Genomic DNA, 6,147 nt, shown 5'->3' on the forward strand with positions numbered 1-6,147 from the left:
CGTCAATGGCTACCTCCCATCCTCTCAGTGAAAATGTTCAACGCGCTCTGTCACAGCACGGCTAATTATCTGTCGGTTCTCAATCAGGTTAGAATAGAATCAGGTTGGGCTTCTGTAGCTCCAGAAAATCCACTTCGAGTGCAGGGAGGTCAGAATCCAACAGCATCTGCCGTCCTTTTCAGCCTCTGAATCAGATTTTTGCTCAGGACCCTCAATTTCAGCCAGAAAATATCTGAAATCTTAGAAAAACACAAAAACTCATAGTAAAGTCCAGAAAAGTAAATTTTAACTAAAAACTAATAAAAATATAATAAAAACTAACTAAAATATACTAAAAACATACTAAAAACAATGCCAAAAAGCGTATAAATTATCCGCTCATCAATTTTGCAGCATATAATCAGTCCAGGGTTAATTCTGCATATATAGACAGTAGCCCAGTGTATTAACATCAGATAGATAACTACAATAGATAGGTTGACACTAAATAACTTGGAATTCTTAAGTCACAACCACTGTATAAATAAGTCACAATAGATTAATTCAGCAACTATAGACAGCAGCCATGTGTTATTATCATCATGTTGAAACACACCCAATAGGTAACTAATAAGTAACAACAAGTGACTTGTTATAACTAAGAAGTATTAAGTCACAACCAGTGTATAAACATCATTTTAAGTCACAATAGATTAATTCAGCATATATAATCAGCAGCCCAGTGTGTAAACATCATTTTAAGTGACAACCTATAAATATTGCATACCTTCTGCATATCTGAGATAAAACAGAGCTTGTTCTTCTTATAATCCCCCAGGTCTTGATGAAGTAATTCCAAGAACCATCTCCAGTTTTCAGTGTTCTCAACAGGGACAATTGCATAGGCAATAACATATATATGATTGTTTGCGTCTTGGCCAATTGCAGACAATATCTGACCACCATGCCGGGTCTTCAGAAAAACCTTTGATTCATTATCCATTCTTTGGATAATGTCTACGAATCACATGATTTTATCAAATCACAATAATTACACTTTAAACCACAACAACTATGACACACAAAAGAGCACACACACACACAAGATAAACCAACCACTCCTAACACTACTCATAAAACAGAATAATGTATACTATTATAAAAGAAAATCCATCACCAGCTCCGCTTCACCTGTAGCAAGCGATTTAAGCCATTATGTGTGTGATAGGAACAAAACACAATTTTTTACTTATAAAAATAAGAAGAGTAATAGTTCTCACTCATAATAAGTAATAATAGCAGTACAATAATATTAAATAGCAGCAAAAAAATTACATAAACAAAAAAATTACTCATATTTTTGGATAAGCATGGACATTCGGAACCAAAATGATTGATGAGGAAAATAGCATCAGAAGACAAAAGGATACACTTGTGCCTACATGCCATAAATAAAATGTTTGAAAAGAAGATCATTGACAAAAACCAATGTACCTGAACCTGCAATTCTTGAGCAGAAAACTCTAGCAAGGCACCTAAGAGTCTTCTCTTGAATATAGGCAATGCTTCCTCAAGCCTTCAAGACATTCAAGAATAGTAATAATATACATTAGGACCTTTTTTTTCTATTCGAAAAAGTGTAGTCATTGAAAACTTTTTGGCAAAATAAAAAAGTTTCCAAAAGTCTTCTATGAAAAGCTAACCAGTATCATAATTGTGTATTCCAAGAGAAAAATAGTTAAATGAAGCACATAAAGCACAGAAGCACATTTCAGCTAAACTTCAGATAATGGTTTATCATCATTTAAAACCATTCATGAATTTTCTCTTCTACAATTTTTATCATCACTCTCACTAATCAGTCAAGTTCAGAATCCATTATCAGAGTTACAAAAAATTTCAACTCCCTAAAAATCTTTACTTCTACTGTGATCATGCAAACTCTGTTAAACAAATACATTGATCAGAGTCATTCTCCTTAAACACATTAATAGTTTGGAAACTCCTCCACTAAGAGCAGTAAACCCTAACACATAGAGAACACGTTTTCATATCATCAAAGCACAAGAAACACTCCTACTCTACAATTTTGCTTGGCCAAACCACTACGAAAGCCAGTAGTGATCAAATCCTAACACAGAGAGCAGAACAAAGGCGTTCATACCCACCAATTACAATCGAAAAAAAGGCCTGAACTTTGTGAATATTAGATGAACAACAACATCAAAAAACAGAGGAATCACATTTTTTTTTCATTTTTGGCTTACCTCTTTCAGAGAAACAAGGTTGCCCAACTTTGTGTATGAAGGAGAGGAAAGCAGCGATGCTCCAGAGCCAACGTCTTCCACTGAAATCGGTCCGGTTAATGGAGGAGCACATGCGCCATTGGAGATTGACGGAGGGAGAAGAAGAAACCACACTCTGTGTTGTGTTTGTTTTGTGTGTAGAGAGAAGGGAGACAAAACGTTATGGAAACGTTGAGGGAGGGACGTAGTGAGCGTGAAACGACGTCGTTTCATGTCATTTTGGTGCCACAGCCAAAACGACGTCGTTTCTATGAGTCCCAGGTGTCAACGACGCTGCCAGCTAAGCTTTCCGGTTGCGCCACGTGTGCTGAAATGGCCGGAAGGACCACTTTGAGTCCCGGAGTGCAAGTTCAGGGATGACTCTGAGAAACTTTTAAGTTCAGGGACTACTTTGAGGCTCGAGTGCAACTTCATGGACTACATTGAGGCTTATCTCTTTTTTATCTTTTTAATCTTTATCTCTAGAATAATTAGAGAAGACTACTAACATAAAATAATTAGATCGAATTAAAGATAAATAAAAGAGCAATTACAAGTATTCAGGAGAGAAAAAAGATAATAAATAAAAATTTAATAAAAGCTTATAGTTTCAACAATTTTTTTATTATTTGTTGGATTTTTTAATTACTTATTTGAACATTAACGCTTTTAAAATTATTAAAATATATGTTTGTAAAAATTAATTCTTTTTTTAATTGTAACACATTTAAAATTATTAAATTATACAAAAAATATTTTTAAAATACATCCAAAATTATAAATCTAAAATTTAAATTTAAACATTAAAAGTAAAATTAATTTTTTATATCTTATTTGATAAAAACTCATCTAATATTTCTCTCTTTTTTAACAGTAAGATTTTTTTGTTATTTATTTGAATATTAATGCTTTTAAAATTATTAAAATGTATGTTCATAAAAATTCATTTTTTTTTCAATTGTAACACATCTAAAATTATTAAGTGATACACAAAATATTTATGAAACACATCCAAAATCATAAATCAGAAATTTAAATTTAAACGTTAAATATAAAATTAATTTTTTTATATTTTATTCGATAAAAACTCATCTAATATTTCTTATTTTTTAATTATTTGTTGGATTTTATTGTTATTTATTTGAATTTTAAAATTAAAATCTTCAATTTTATTGAATTTAATTTTTAAATGTGTATTTAAATGATAATCGGTTAATGATTAAAAATTCTAAAACTAAAATAGAAATTTTAAATTTTAAATTTTAATTTTATTTAGTTTGTATTTTGAATGTGTATTTAATTTTAAAAAAATACTAAATCTATTTAGATGTATTTGTTTTAATTTTTTTAAATTATTGTAATAAAAGGTTGAGTAAATGATGACTTTTAAAGGATACCTAATCATACTGATAAAATATAATAAATAAAAAAATGAGTAAAGGACAATTTCGTCCCTGACCTTTGTTACCGCGGACATTTTCGTCCCCGAGGATTAGGAAATACTTAAATGTCCCTGACCCTGTTAAAAAGTAGACATTTTGACTCCTCCGTTTGAGTGTCTCCGTTTAAGGTTGACGGAAAACGGTGACGTGGCCCCGTGGTGCTGACCTGGCCTTAACGGGTTGCCACGTCGGCTGGGCTTTGTAAAAGAGGACAAATATGTCCACAAAGGCCAAAACGCAATCGTTTCTCCCCAACCTTTCGAAACTAAGCATAACTCACCCACGCAATACACATAACACCAAGACGATCAAAATCCCTCCCCCTGTTTCTCCCTCCAAAAATTGCACTACGTGGAAGAGCAATCGGCGTTCGGTGAGTGAGCGGTCAAAGGCAAGAAAGAAGGTTACCGTGGAGGTTAGCACCGCCGCCTTCCTTTCAAGGTAAGATCGCCTTCCTTACTCCTGAAGTTTTTGTAGTTTGTAGTAAGGGTGAAGTGATCATGTGTGCATGTTGACAGTGTATGTAACAGAGGTTTAATGAGGGCAAAAAATGGTTTTTAGAGCATGGTGTCTAATAGTAGTCGTAGGAGGTACTGTGTTAGGGCAAAGGGGGATTTTGTAATAAATTTTCAATGTAATGTAGTACTCACACATAGTTGTTTCTTGGTAATTTTCATATGGTGGATGTTTTTGTGGTGCCAGTTTTTCACCACGGTGGTAGCTTCGTGAGAGGTAGTGATGGTGTTCTTGTTTATCAGAATGGTAAAGAAGAGAGGTTCCCGGAGATGGACCTAGATTTTGTGAACTTCGGGGACCTTGTAACCTTATTTAAGGGTTTGGGATACCAGTCCTACAAGGCAGTATACTAGTATGATCGAACAAGTGCGTTGCTTGAGTCTGGGCTGAACGAGTTAACCGGGGACACAGGGATCAACGCAATGCGGGAGAACTTAGTAAAGTACCAACAGAGTCTTGAGTTCCACATTTACTTTGACCACCCCGTTGATGCTCCGGAGGAAGTATTTGATGCTGGCAAGGATGGTGACGATGAAGTGGATGTGGATGAAATATTAAAGGAATTGAAGACATCCTCTTCATCGGATGATGGGTATGAGAGCACCGAAGATGTATTATATAAACCTCCACCAGCTGGGTTGGAGAGTGATGGAAGTGATTCTGAGAGTAGTAAAGGGGCTGTTGGTGGCAAGAGGAAAAGAGTAAGGGAGCCAAGAAAGAAGGTGATAACCCCCAAGAAGAAATTCACAAAGAAGGTGCAAGATGGTAAAAGGAAGCATCCAACTGGAGAAGATAGCGGTCAGGGGAAAAAGGGGGCAGCTGGTGAAGCTGGTTTAGGGTCTGCTGCTGGGCCTAGTGATGGAGGAGGTGGTGGTAATAGGCCAGGAGTGGATAATGCATGGAGATACTATGTAAGTGAAGTCCCCACAGAGCCTGAGGAAATCATGTTTGAGTATGAAGAATGCAATTTCTTGGTTCATCTTTCTTACAATAAAACTCTGCAATGTTACCAAATTAAGACCTACCAGCCAGAGCATAGTTGTGCAAGGGATTTAGGGAGTAACGTAGCAGACCAGCATTGGATCAGCAGGAAAATTGTGAAGAGGATGGCTACCCAACCACACATGACTACTAGGGAGGCAACTGAGTTCCTAAGGGAGGAATTTTCTCTTGCTCCCCATCCTAAAATGGTGTATAGACCAGTGGTTGAGGCCAGGGATAAGATTATGGGAAACGAGAAGGAACAATACAAGAGGACAAGGAATTATTGTGAGCAGATTTTAAGTTCTAATCCAGGATCTACTGCAAGGCTGGAACTTATGATACTTCCAGAAGCTCCCCCTGTTTTCGACAAGATATACATATGCTTATATGCCTGTAAGCGAGGGTTCAAGGAAGGGTGTAGGCCTTTGCTGCACCTGGATGGATGCTTTCTCAAGACATACTACATGGGGTGGCTTCTAGCAGCAGTTTCCCAAGACGCAAACAACCAATTTTATGTTGTTGCATATGGGTTATGAGGGCTGAGACGAAGGATGCCTGGAAGTGGTTCCTGACTAACCTTTAGGCAGACATAGGAGATGATGCAAACCATGGCTGGAACTTCATTTCAGATCAACAAAAGGTTTGATGTTTTATTGGTTCATTCTTGCACACTTACTATATATTTGCTGAGTTGTAAATGTTGGCTGCTCATGTTCAATGCAGGGTTTACTCCCTGCCTTAAAGGAAGTCATGCCAAAAGCCAGGCACAGAAACTGCGTGATGCACATGTGGAAGAACTTCGTTAATAGGTTCAAAGATTTATACATAAGAGAGGTTGTCTGGGAGTGTGCCAGATGCACAACAGTTGTGGAGTTCAAGGACTGTATGGAAAGGCTGAAGGCAGTGAATCATGGGACTTGGGAATACCTCTCAAAGTTTGA

The sequence above is a fragment of the Arachis duranensis genome, chromosome 8, assembly GCF_000817695.3.
Source record: "Arachis duranensis cultivar V14167 chromosome 8, aradu.V14167.gnm2.J7QH, whole genome shotgun sequence".
NCBI lineage: Eukaryota > Viridiplantae > Streptophyta > Magnoliopsida > Fabales > Fabaceae > Arachis > Arachis duranensis.